Source organism: Melanotaenia boesemani, chromosome 5 (assembly GCF_017639745.1).
Source record: "Melanotaenia boesemani isolate fMelBoe1 chromosome 5, fMelBoe1.pri, whole genome shotgun sequence".
NCBI lineage: Eukaryota > Metazoa > Chordata > Actinopteri > Atheriniformes > Melanotaeniidae > Melanotaenia > Melanotaenia boesemani.
In genome coordinates this window covers 21753333-21765540 of record NC_055686.1, presented here as the reverse complement: position 1 = coordinate 21765540, position 12208 = coordinate 21753333, and positions in this window count along the sequence as shown.

Here is a 12208-nt window from a genome sequence, read left to right as displayed (position 1 = left end):
GCCTCGTACAATCAGTGTACTCCTTTCCCTTTCAATTAGTACACAGTCTGCCAGGCTGGCTCGCTCACCCAAGGCCCAGGCTAAGGCCGTGAAATATTGATGGGCTTTTCTCCGGAGTGAATGGAACACTTTGTGCTTCGTTCCCCTGGGTGACTTTATGTGTGTGTTTTTTTTTTTTGTCTTTTTTTTGACGGCAGACAGCTGAGTTTGTGATTGTTTGTAAGATCCGAGTGGGCGTGCAGTGATGCACCAATGGCGGATTGCACTAAATTCAATACATTGTATTCTAACACAGCAGCACATTAATCTTTCACAACCATAACACGAGAAATAGTTCTTTGTTCAGTCAGATGAATCCCGTGTCTCACTATCTTTCTTCCTCAGCCTGAGTGATGCGTTCTTATTATCTGCAGTGTTTTACAAGACCATCTACACTGTTTCACCTTTGGCTGTGGCATGGAAACTCAGAGAGGGCAAATTCTGCAGGAATCAAAGCCTTTTTGCTTGCAATCTGTAGTAAACAAGACCTCATTATTTCCAACTGTGTGATCCTGCAATCATCAGGGACAGACATTTGCACTGGTAATTGCCATCGCTCATGTGTTCAATAAATGAGCACTACTTAACATCTGAGAGAAATAAACCTTCACAATTTTTTTGGGAGTATTAAGCTTTTATCTTGATTTTTTTGTAGGAAGGGCAAAGTGTAGTCTTTGTGTGAGATTATGGCTTTTTAAAATGAATCTCAACATAAACTAGTGTGTTCACTAGTTTATGTGAAACAAGTGATTCAAGCTTGGTGTTGGTTCATCCAGAGCCCAAATAGCTTTTTTCTCTCTTTCTTTTTGTATTTTCCTGAATTGAAAGGGGGTTATAAATCACAAGACCACTTTTGGCAAGTCTAACTTCTTTCACGAAGTAGACAAGGTGTGTGAACTTTAACATGCATGACCAATCTAAAATATTCCCACATTTACTGCAAGATGAAGGCAGAGAGCAGGAGGAGCAGATTGGATTTGGTATTAGTTAGGGCTCAGGCGGGTAGAGGGGTTATACACTTAGTCATATGATGACACAGCTCCTAATGGAGCAGAGAAACGATGCACTGATATCATTAATTGATGGATTAGAAGCATATAATTCCCTGCAGAGAGACAATGATCAAGAGCACGGTGGAGGGCAAGAGGAGCACAAGTAAGCACAGGGACCAAGAGCTTGAACGTGACCTGAGCCGCTAATTGAATAGGGAAATTCCTGTGATATTTTATTTAAATGAGGCAGGAAGAACAAATTAGTAAGAACAGAATGGAGGGGGGGGGGGGTGAATAGAAAAGCAAGCTGAGGGTTTAGAAGGAAAACGAGCAATAAAAAAAGAAGACTGCGGATTCAATAAGTTTTAAAATGAGCTTAAATTAAATAAGGAGCTCAAACATTGAGATTTTCCTTTTTTTTTTTCTAACCAAGTGGCAGTGTTGGTGGTTAATGTATGAGTTAAGACACCAAAGAGAAGAACCCAGGAGCAGATAAACACCAGTGCACCATTAATACATCAAGACTGAACGATAAATCCATGGTGGAGACATGGATGGATGGGTGGAGGAGAGACCTCCAAAGGGAAAGCAGCAGATCCCTGTTTAAAACTCTGCTTTTATCTGGCCCACACAGTGCCAGATCAATCCAAATGCCCGCCCATCATTAGGCATCAAAGGGTTGTAGGAGGGGATCCTGTCTGCACACAGCTAATCCTCTTTAAATGTGCCTTCTCAGAGAACAAAGCTGCTATTACATCAACAATGCATTTCTTGATGATCTATGCTTTTCTCACCATGTTTCATGATCATCAAAGCTTGCAAGGTGGCAGAGAATTTTTTAAAGATTGTGAAAATTTCAGATATGATTGTCATGTTATCCACCTGGTGACACGATACAAATAAAGCAGTTCAGTACATCCATTTACCTTAAATGGTTGCAAATGTAAAAATCTCCAGGGAGAGAAGTTCCACATTTGAACATGTCCATTTTTAGCCCCAAACTCTTGGTTTTATGTTGATGAATGTTCTGACATCGACTTGGGGGACGTGTAAAACAAAGGTCAGGTGCAGTCCCTGCAAGTAAAATCATTTCCTTCGCAACAGATGACAAATGGAGTCCGTTTCCCGTTACTGTCGAGAGATTCCTCCTCTTTTTCCTTCACTCCTCAAACTCCCTTTATGCGGTTTTTACTGTTCCTCCATGAATAAATAATTCAAGACATAGATTTTTCATTTTATCACTGAATATAATATTTATCTCCTTCTCCTTCTTGCCACCTACTGTGAAGAAACACACAAAATGCTGTGAGTCTCTTCACCTGAGTCTCAAATAAAAGTAAAAAAACAAACAGGAAAAAAAAATCTCTTGAGTCCCAAAATGATGCCTCAGCACCACTTGAGTTCTGTGGCATCTCTTAAGTTTCCATCTACCATTCCCCTTGCTTTTCTCCTTTTCATCCGACCCTCTGCTTCCTGTGTTACCCTCCTCTCAGCATCGTGCTGTGAATCTGTGACAGTGACAAATGCTGACAAGAAAACCAGTTATCTTGATACCTCTCTGCAACTCAATAATGGAGAACTTGATATGAAAGCCCTGTTATCTCGGCCCTCTTGGCTTGCTGTGTGTTGCACCCCATCAGTCAACAGGGAAACAAAGGAAAAGAAGTGGGGAGAAACAACTGGTGGGAAGAAACAGGGAGGAGGTTATGGTTTGGTTAATGCTGCAATGGGATTAATGGATGTGTGGGGTATAAATTGTCTCTCAATGACAGCAGAGGCCTCACTGCATTTCTACTGGTTATCGACGGGTTCCCCCATTGCTCAGTCTCTTTCTCCTCCCTCATTTTTCTCCATCTGCATGTAGCTGCAATTTATTACAAAGTGTCTTCCCATTCCTGTCTGAACCCCCCATGCATCAACCTTTTCCCTCCTCCTGCACTCTTTGAATTCAATACTCTAGACTGCATGATGTCCGAATTAAAGGAAGTAATGGAAGCAAATAAGAGTACACAGCCTAGTGTAGTAAGTCAACTGCATAAATGGGCTTAATGGGCATCTTTAATATTTGATAACTGAATAGAACTTGAGCAGAAATGAGTAAAATATACTAGAGCAGTGGCTTCCAGCTCCTCTTGCCTTAGATTGCACATTTCAATGAAATAATTTCATGAACAACTTTAGTGACATCTGTGTTAACAGTGATGTTCTGAACATGCTGATTTGATGTAAAAGTGAACAGTTTCATTTATAAAACAGAATAATGTTGCTAGAAAGTCACAGTGACATTGATCATGCTGAAATTTTTATTCTTGAGTCATGTCTTTCATTATTTCAAGCAAATTATTTTAGCTTGTTTTCAGGAACTTTGCTGCAGGGCCAATGACCTTATTGTAATAATAACAGGTTGACATAGTATCTCTATAAAAAAAAATCTATGCTATTATTCTAGTTTTATTTATCTCTATCTTTTTATATTTGCTAGTGTTGAATGTATCTTTAAATTCCTTCAGTCCACTGTCAAATTATGTGTTAGTTTGATGCTGTAATCCTCCATAATGTGGTTTCTAACAGGCATAATAATCAAGAGGAACGATGTTAAAATGCAACAGACCATGCTTGAGAGAGTCGACCAGAAAACAATGGAAATGGATGACCCAGAGATAGATTCTGGGCACAGGTGGAGGTCACTACCAGCAGTCCTTTTGGGGAGCTGGACCACATAGGACAACCTTTAACCCTCACATATATTATTCATTGTGATTAAGTGTACAGTTAAGTTGAGTGTAAAGGAACACAGGAGGGGGATTGAGTTATTGAGTGGGGCATGTTAAACATTGAAACACTGTGGACTGTTTGAGAAAATGTTCAAGATATTCTGCTGCTTCTAACTTTCTCTGTGGGATATCATCTAACATTCAACTACAACTAGGGCTTGGGCCACACAGGGATTTTTCAAGGGAGCTTTATTTTTAGGTGTGCACCACAGCGTTTTGCAGCTGATCAGAAACATTTGACATAGAGACGGGAAGCACTTTTAACAACAAAAAAAAGCAGCAAATTAATTAATTACTGTTTGGGCGGAGCTGTGCTTTTCTATCAGGTCCACACTGGCCGGTTCTTCGTTATTCTGAGTCAAAGTGAGACAAAGTTGCAATGACAAAAAGTCTTATCTAAGTACAAACTATTGTTTACAATATCTCTTGAGTAAAACACAATGTATGAACAAAGAACAGATCAACCTCAACACAGCAAACAACTAATGAACAATGCTGCTATCCACAGTAATGGAAGAAATCGCCTGCATTTGGAAAATTTTTTGTATCAAATGAATAAAGAGACAACACTAAAAATTTAATGCTATTCATTTCATTTAAGAAAGATCCAGAACCTTATATAAAATAAAATTAAATATATCCTGAAAATGGACGATTCTTAGAGCTCCCCCCTTAGAGCCCTGTTTCCACCAGTGGGTCTGGTAAGATATCAAGTCTTACACAGACAACTAAACAAACGAAGAGCTACTACGCTCTGTAATCTTACCACAAATCTGCAAACAAATACCCACAAAGGGTAAAAAACAGCACACAGCAAAGAGATCACTCCCAAAGTGGCAAACTTTGTCCCAGTTGTACACAGTTGCCCCGACTGAAAGCAATCCACGGTATATGAGGGCGAGGAGTCGTCCTGAACGGTCAGCCATGGAGGATCTAGAACAGTCGGCGACCAATCCTGGAAAAGGAAGGCGGATCCAGGAAGCAGTCCTGCAGCCAATCACCAGGAAGCACTGGCACAGTTTTATTTGCATAGACGGCTTCAGGCTGACAAGTTCATATGCCTTTGTTTGTATTTTCACCAGCAATTACTGACAAGGATGCCAGAATATCTGGTCTGAACCGTCCTACCCTTTTTGGGACCCTTCATTAGTACAAAGCCAGTACGTGGCTGACGCATCTATTGCTAACCAGGTGATACCTACCAGGTAAAGTACAGCTGGCTCTGGAAACGCAACAGAGATCACAGTTGCACCAAACCATCCCATACTGACCCTGTTGGTGAGTGTTTTTAGCTCTCCAAAAATTTGACTACAACCATCCAAGGTGGTTTTGTCAGGTGACAAAAAGAGGATTTTTTTTGTTAGAACTGTGTGACAGTCTGGAAAAGCTTCAAGACAAGGAATCTAGATGCACGCTGCCTTTTAGTATTTTTCATTTCTTTTACATTCCGCTCTCTCTCAAAAGCTAGAAAAACGTGTGAATGTGAGCAGCTTTATTGTGGATTTAGCTGTTTTAATAACACTGATGCGTTCCTGTTTTTACAAACAGATTAAGAAATATTTCACTTTGGAGCATGTAGAGCATGGACCCACTGGAGTCAAGCTGACTTTATACATGGTGGACTGATTCAAAACCACAACAATATCCAGGTGTGTTATTCTGACTTCAATGAGAGCTTGAAATTGCACAATTCTTGTCAGACTGACATGTTGACATGTGCTGTAATTGCACTGCATTGTAATTTGTCATTCATTTCTAACTTGTAATTAAACACACAAAAAGCAATTAGTTCATTTAAATGCAGTATTTTAATTGTTTTACAGCCATAATGTTTATGCATTTCCAACTATTGAAGTTGTCAGTCTGCCAACTGGAAGATGGATACAACAGACGGTATAGATACAACTGTGCCTGGGCAGTGAGTGTTATCAGCCTTATCTAACAGAAAAACAACATCCTTACCACTGAACTTCATGGTGGAGGCATGCAGCAACAGAGATGTCCTCCTCTGTTGTCTATGTTACTGGGGTGACTAGTAGCATTTTGTACAATGTTGAATTGTTCATTAGAAAAAACAAATTCTTTTAGTGAGTACACTCAGCGGCTTCTTAATTACACGTTGCTAGTACCAAGTTGAACCCTATTTAGCTATGTTTTTCCAATCTTCCTTTATAATTTTAGTATGCCTGTATGAATTATAGCCTCAGCTGATATGATTCTGTTTGGTAACAAAGAGAGGGTCAGCGTTACTAAACGACTTTTAAACTCAGCCTTTTATATTCACTGACCAAGTTTGTATCCTTAAGAGTGTGAATTGACTTAGATCTGACTTTCAGCCACATCAAAGCTGTCACCAAGCAGCTCTTTACCAACAAAATTAAAGGTTTTGTCTCCCAAAAAAAGGCCACGAGAAACTCATCCATGCTTTCATCCCCAGTCGACTGATTTACTGTAATGGTCTTTAACAGGACAACCAAAAAGCAGGATTAAACATCTGCAGCTCACCCAGAATGCTGCAGCAATAGTTTTAACCAGGACCAAGGGATCTGAGCACTTCACACCAGTTTTAAAATATTTAACTGACTTCCAGTCAGTCCCAGGATAGATTTTAAAACCCTACTGATTTTCTACAAATCCCAGAACAGTTTAGGCCCAGAATACATCTGTAATATGTTCAGAGGTTATAAACCTAGCAGAGCTCTAAGGACTCAAGTCAGCTGGTCCAGACTAGAGTCCAGACTAAACATGGAGAAGCAGCATTTAGCTGCAAAGAAGTGGAACAAACTGCCAGTGACGATTAAACTTCCACTAGCAGTAGACACTTTTAAATCCAGGTAAAAACATTTATTTTCTTATGCATGAAATCTGTACAGTAACTTTTAACTTACTTTGATTGTTGCTTGCATTTAACACACATATATATTATTTCTTTTCTTAATGTACTTGTTAATGTTACTTCTGCACCCTGCTGTAATGCTTTTAATGTTTGATTCAAAGCACTTAGATTTAATTGTCTTATACATGATATGTGAAATACGAATAAACATGCCTTGCCTTCTGAGCTGGCAGGAGTGGCTAGTGTCGTCTTCGACTGCTGTAGCCCATCTGCTCAAGGTTCAACGTGTTGTGTGTTTGGAGATTCTGCATATCTTCCTTGTTAGGAGTGGTTATTTGTGTTACTGTTGCCTTTCTGTCATCGTGAACCAATCTGCCCATTCGTCTTCTGGCTTCAACAAGATAGTTTCACTGCTGCTCACTGGATATTTTTTTTTCTTTGACCATTTTCTATAAACCCCAGAGTTTCTGAAAAGCCCAGTATATCAGCAGTTTCTGAAATACTCAGACTAGCCCATATGGCACCAACATGCATGGCAGTTTCACAGTCACTTAGATCCCCTTTTATCCCACATTTTGATGCCCAGTTTGAACTTCAGTACATCGTCTTGATCATGCCTACATGCCTAAAACTATTGAGTAGTTGCCATATGATAGGCTGCCTAGCTATTTGTGTTAACGAGAAATTGAGCAGGTTGGTGAGTATGACTGAAAGGAAATCAAAGATAACTGAGCTATTCAACAATCTCAGAGTACCTTTTCGACAAATCAAGTTTGTGGTCCATTTACTTCTCAATTACGAATCATTTTGCAAGAGACCTCACAGTTTTCATTGTGACTTACTTAATAGACACTCAATATCAGGTGCAGCACTCTATTATATAATTCTTTCCTACCAAAGCAAGACCTGCAGTTCTTCCTAAGAGTGCCTGCTGTACCATTTAGGGAGAAAAACCATTTTATTCACTGCTTACTTTGGTTCAAAAGGCTTATTCATATGAAATAAACTTCCGCTCATGGTGGCAGATGGTCTAGGGAGGAAGAAACGCCTTTATGAAAACTTGCAGCAACAGTGTAATTACTTCTTACTCTTGTTTTTGTTAATGTTCTGCACTTAGAAACATGGAAGAAGAGGCTTTAGCAAAGTAAAACAAAACTTCTTTCAGGAGAAAAATAGATTTCCAAATACAACCTTTTTGCTGCCACACATTTGGCTTACAGTTACTGCACACTATGCGACATCCTCGGCGTTCGTGGCAGGCCTGTGTTGATCAGTTCAGTCCTGTTTTGTATGCTCTTTTCCTTATGTCCCACATCCTCTCCATCTCAAAGGTTCCCTGTAGGTTATTATCTCTTGTGAATCCTATCAGTTACAAAACACAAACGGGTTATTGTGGTGTTGTTTGGAAGTGCTTAATTCAATTTGGTTGAGCCGGGTGCAGCTTTCAGACACCATGTGGATTCACAAACATCTGCTGCTGATGGAAAAGATACCCAAAACCTTGTCAGAATATGTATGAAAAGTCACCCATTGTGAGTGATTTGCTGCTGTCAGTTATAATATTAACTTTTAGGAAAATGGCTTCATTCTCACATACGAAATAAAGTCTTTGTTTTTCTTTAAATTATACAGGTGTTTATGAGACTCTCATAGCAGACTGTTACTGTAGTCTCCCTCAGGACATGCTGCACGAGTAAAAACAAAGTTGGAGTGACACGACTTCTATCTGCCAAGTGTAAATTCCTAGAAACAATGCACATCAATGCCGTCTGACATGTAATGGAGCTGAGTGCATGGAACTGGAAACCAGCGTTTGCTCCATGTTGTGCGTCTTGTTGTGGGAATGGGACTCAATCTAAACACATGGCTTCCCTCAGTGGAGAAGAAATGAAGGGGAGCCCTCAGGGCAAACACAAAGACAGGAGGACCTGGAAAAGTCTGTGATAAGCATTAACACATGCATGTAAACAGCAGGAAACAGTGTGCCGGCCTTTTCAGCACCCCTGAACGGCTGCCACCCCTGAAAATGCTGTACATACTTTTTACTGTCTCTATGGATAGTACTTAGGGTTTGCTCAGTTTGATAGTTTATTAAAGTCTCGTATTCCTGATCAGGCAGCCTACTGGTTTGTTTTCCCATCACCATCTTGTGACAGACAATATTTATTTATTTATTTTGCATTGCGTTGTCTTATCCTTTAAGCAAGAAGTTTAAACTCACCCCAAATATAAAAGGAGAATAAGGAATATTAAATCTATTATTATGTTCTGTCACTGCTTTTGTTTCCAGATAACTTTCCTCTATCCCCTCAGTGGATGATTTTGTTGTGATTTCAGGAAACAAAATATGAAAATTGCATAGAGGGGATATTCCTGATAATATCTGCTATGTACTCTTTCACTCAGTATGCAGAATCAGGTGCCCCTTAGGCCAGTTTCCTCTCTTTATCTTATTTATTTTGAGAAAAGCTTATATTGTCTCATACACCACAATGTGCACCTAGGAACCTCAGTGCATGGCTAAACAGGAACTTTTATTGCTGTCCCTACCCAGAATGGCAATTAGCTGTGGTATACTGGGGAAAGAACACAGAGTAGATTTGGTATGCAGAGAGCTCAGCAAAGTTAATGGACTTTTAAATCGTTGCTGTGCGCCAAATTCCTCATTAATGCCGTCCCTGGTCCCTGCCTACGCGACCGTTTGATTTCAAAGGTCAACTCTCAAATGTCAACATAGGAACGGTAAATCGAGTACACTTTTATGATGCACGCAGTGTGTGTGGAAAATATGTGAGGTAAAGCAGTGACAAAGTGAAAAAACTTTATGGACGTCGCTATGTTTTTTTCCTTTTTCTTGTTTTATAGAAGATATGCAGATTATTGTTAATTAAACTAAAACAAGTCTTTAAAGATTAGTGCAATATTTAGCATACTGAAGTTAATTTGAGTCAAACATTTAAAAGGTTTCTCTTAAGTAGCATAGCATGCTAGTCTTATAAATACTGAAGTTTAAACTTAAGGTTAGCATGCTACAGTTGAGCTCAAGGTTAGCAAGCTAAGGCTATTTCAAGATTATTATGCCAATGCTGAACACAAGGTTAGCAAGCTAAGGTTAAATGCAAGTTTAGCATGCAAAGGTTGAGCTCAAAGTTAGCATACTAAGGCTATTTCAAGTTTATTGTTCCAATGCTGAACACAAGGTTAGCAAGCTAAGGTTAAATGCAAGGTTAGCATGCAAAGGTTGAGCTCAAAGTTAGCATGCTAAGGCTATTTCAAGTTTATTGTTCCAATGCTGAACACAAGGTTAGCATTATAAGGTTAAGCTTAGGAAAGTAAAGCTTAATGGTGCGTTCCTGTTGTCATGTAAGTCCGAGATGTCGAGTGTGGGTGACGTCAATACCAGGTAGTTGCACCAACTCTGAAAAAATAGATGCCTCCAAAATAGCCAAATTGTGAGCATCCACAAATGCTGTATAAAACTAGAAAACCCATTGTAAAAATGTGCACCATGAGAACACCAGCCAATCGTTAATAAGGCAAACACATTGACATGATTTTTCACCAACAAGCCAGCCATAATGATGTAATTATCGATAACAACTCCCTGCCGTTTACTATAGAAACTTGACGGACACAAAATATATTATAAAGAATTCTAAGAAAGACATTAAAGGAATATGAAGTGGCACAGCAGCCATCTTTAAATATGGAATGTCAGGGTCCATTGAAACGTACAAGATCTTTGATCAGAAAAATTATTCCAGCAAAAATTATGAGTTCCATCGACATCTGGAATGCATGCTAAGGTTAAACTTAAGATTAGCATGCTAAGGTTGCTTTAGTCGATATGATTTTTGTGTTAACTTTCTGTGAAAATCTCTAACCCAGCAAAAGGTGTTAATTTATTGTCAATTAAAGGTCAAAATGGTTGATTTCTGCTTTAAATTTTAATCTGCTGATTATCAACACTTTAAAATGGCAGATGTTGAATATATGTCATTGAAACAACATTGTACCCTTGTTAAATGTGGATGATTCAAATTAACCAACAATGCACTGTACAGCTGTGCAGGCACCTATTTCAACAAAAACAAGGTGAGACCATTTATGAAAGTGTAGGGCTTTAGAAAATGTCAGTTTACTGTCTTAAACTGTCAACAAGTAAGAAAAAAAAAAGGAAAAAGAGTTGCCTGTGGATACAGACTTTGAGAAAGAAAGGAGAGAAAGCAATTACCTGAAGGTAATCTTCCAAATTTTTAAACGCAGGTTTAGTTAATGGTCTCAATACCTAACTTAGTTTATTACTTTTTTTAAAGAGATGGTCCTTTGAAAAATAATGTATTTTTCCCTTATTTTTTAAAGAAGTTGTGTCGTGGAATTTATGTAGATACTGTTTCCCTGCCTCCAAAAATCTGACTCAAACTAACGAGTCATTGTGTAGAACTTCTAAAACAAGCTTTTAGATTAATTTGAATCAGGTATGTTGGAGCATCTCAAACATACAGCAGTGGTGGGAAACTCTGGTCCTCGTCCTGCAAGTTTCCTGGTTTTCGTGCTCCAGCACATTAGATTCAAATTAATGAGTCACTGATGGGCTGTTTGATCCATTTTATTCAAATCAGGTGTTTTAGAGCAAGGAAACATCAAAAACGTACAGGGCTGCAGCCCTTTAGGAGCAGGGTATCCCACCACTTAGCTACAGGGTCAGAGAAGGTAGAAATATTGAGTTGAATTGCTGCTATGGTTGAGGTCAGATCACTAATGATTAGACAAATATTGCATTATTGATCATTGCTATCCCTGATAACTGCGTCGTCCCCAGGGTCTGGAGGCAGCTTTCTCTCCCATAACTGTCTAAGGTCGTCCAAGAGTGCTATAGCATTTGTTGACAAAAGAACAGTGAACAACCACTTATATGAACTAAAATTATTCAAAACCAATCACAATAAGCGCTTTTTAATTTGGTTTCAGTCTCAGACATCTGTAGAGTTAACATTCATGGGTGATGTTAAAAATGTTGATGCGGTTAAATTTTAGGGAAGATATCATAACTGTAATAATTCCCAATACTCTAGCAGCATGACGTCCATCTTACATCCTGCTATAATGTAGAATTTTAAAGTCCCTTTCATACTGTTGGATCCATTTCATTAGAACCTGGTGTGTTAAAGCAGGGAAACATCTAAAACCTGCAGGACTGCAGCTCAAGAACCAGTATTGATTACACCTGGATTAGGTTATATTAAGATAGAATTAAATGAAATACTCTGTATTTGCCAGAATTTACAGTACTTTATGTTTATTGCAGATATACTTTGGCACATAATGATGCTTAGTTAGGGGCTAAACACAGAAATATCCATTATTGCCATTTCTTACTTATACCAGAGTGGCAAACTGTATCAGTGACCTAATATAATGATATGCAATGAGGATAGATAAAAATGTTTTTAGTACATATTTGGATTTTTAAAAAAAGATACATGACTTAAATGTTTAATTAAAAACTTTTGATTCTGTATCTTTTTGGTAGCTGCTGTTTGATTAGGTTTTGGAATAATAAACAA